Raw genomic sequence first — 2204 nt, forward strand, 5'->3', positions numbered from 1 at the left:
ATTGCCAAATCACATCTGCTGGTATCTTACAACCATAGCAAAATGTATTAAAAAATACAGTTCACATACAAGGGACATATTTTATCAAGTATTTTGTATCAGTAATAATGAAAGCATTTACAACTGGTTGTGACATGCATTTGGTATTCAAATCTTTTCTTTTTTGGGCTGGAACTCATGTCATAATTCTTCTTCTGCAATGCTCTCATCTTTAGATACCGGCTTCCTGTCTTAGTCTTCTTTTTCCCCCTCTTGTACACCTGTACATTGCAGTTTCCATCTTCATCTCATACCTCCTTTTCCCTCTGGTCATCTTTCCTTTCTAAAAAAGAATTTAAAAAACAATGACTCTAGATGTACAAATTTAAAAGGCAATACACCGTCACTCTCACAATGTTACCTAAGGTAGTTTTGTTCATAGATAACTGAAATAATAGGTCAAATATGCTAAAGCCACACTGTAAGCTTGTTTCTCACTTTCTTATGAGTGCATATTAGGGTGGTTCTTAGTGGAATGTAAAAATATTTCTTAGAATTTGAAATAAGGCCCCCTTGCATTTGATAGATTTTGGCATAAAAGTAATATTAAACCAGAAAATGAACCAGACAAGCCTAGTTGAGCCAGCATTGCCTGACATTGATACAACAACTATGAAAATAGGTGAAGATAACTAACATTTTCGTCAAGTGAAACCATCCACCAAATTTTTTATGCTTACTATAAAGAAGCTACTGAACGTTGTAGCCAGCAAAGTTTTTGTCTATCCTGACCAAAAAAGAATGCACAGATGCGTACTTCGAAAATCCACCAAAAATAGTTGCAATATATCCATAAGCAGTTTTATTGTAGACTTACAGTACTATAAAGAAGCGACTGAAGGTTGTAGCCAGCAAAGTTTTTGTCTACCCGGAAGAAATCCTAATACATAATTTGCTTTGACTGTGACAAGATTCGAAGTCGGGAGCTGCTGTTTGCAGGTTTGCTTCTCTAACAACTATGCTATTTAATAAGGGTTAGTCAATCAGTCACTCACTCAGTAAGAGACATTTGCTCTGCTTGAGTTTTAGAGATTGCTAGCAGACATAACATATATCAAAAAGGCAGAAATTACAGAAATACTTTGTTCTTTTATGCACAAGTACATTTTCTTGTGCTATTTACTTAAGCGATTCATGTCAAACACACAATTACACAAAGGTCCTGGTCAATTTGAAAATGTTTAGGCCCTAGTTACAGTTTGATTGATTCACATTTGCCCATAGGGTTAAAATATGTATATTTCATATTTATATTTCATTACAGAACACAAAAACAAGTCATATAATAGGAGGAAAAAGATCTGACTCCAGATATAATAAATAAAATACAGTACATCACTCAATTAATAATACTTTTTCCAAAATTTAAACAAGAACCCAGCGGTTTTACAATGACATTTCAAACTAACTATTGAGTGAGTTTAAAATGAGACAGAGCAAGTGCAAGACAGTATAGGCTATCCTTACACCTTTTCTAATTATATTTTTCTAAACAGTTACAATGAACAACTTTAACATAACTAAACAGATTCTTCAAAGCAATCTTTAAAGGTCACAATGTAGAAAATCCGGCTTCATGAAGTTTGCACAGTTCTTACCAATACAATATTGAAGCAAAATGGCAAATTTGAGGCAGCGCCTGCCATTGGCAATTATGACTTACCTTTAAGAATCAGCTCCTACTAAAATGTCCACCCATTCTTTTGATATTGAGATGACTCCAAATGTCTGTGGAGGAATACCAAATAAAGATTTTTTTCTTTTAAAGTATCTTTCACAATACAATTTTAGATCTGGTGTGATGACCACACAATAAACAATAGATCTAGTGTCAACATAAATGGTTTTACCTTTGTTAATGTTGATTCAGTTCCCTATTTCATGATGTTCCCTGTAATGAGAAGACAACTGTTTCAACTGGTGGGAGACCACTGAGGCGTTTAAAAAGTAAAATCTGTTAAATGCACTATTGTAGCATATCAGCCACTTGAAAAAACCCTTAACCAAACATTTCAGCTTACAGGTGCTGGTCATGAAATTAGAATACCATAAAAAGTTGATTTATTTCAGTAATTCCATTCCAAAAGTGAAACTTGTATAATGTATACATTCATTCCACACAGACTGATATATTTCAAGTGTTTATTTCTTTTAATGTTGATGAT

The 2204-nt window shown here is 33.5% G+C and overlaps 1 long non-coding RNA gene across 1 annotated transcript; it reads right to left on the reverse strand.

Annotated features, from left to right (window-relative positions):
• Positions 1-235: 235 nt before the first annotated feature.
• LOC105009050 lies at positions 236-1962 on the reverse strand. The gene is made up of 3 exons (XR_827742.2): positions 1890-1962; positions 1703-1767; positions 236-322 (listed from the first exon to the last, which is right to left on the reverse strand). It is a non-coding gene; the product is annotated as an uncharacterized LOC105009050 (long non-coding RNA).
• Positions 1963-2204: the final 242 nt, after the last annotated feature.

The sequence above is a fragment of the Esox lucius genome, chromosome 14 (assembly GCF_011004845.1).
Source record: "Esox lucius isolate fEsoLuc1 chromosome 14, fEsoLuc1.pri, whole genome shotgun sequence".
Taxonomy (NCBI): domain Eukaryota; kingdom Metazoa; phylum Chordata; class Actinopteri; order Esociformes; family Esocidae; genus Esox; species Esox lucius.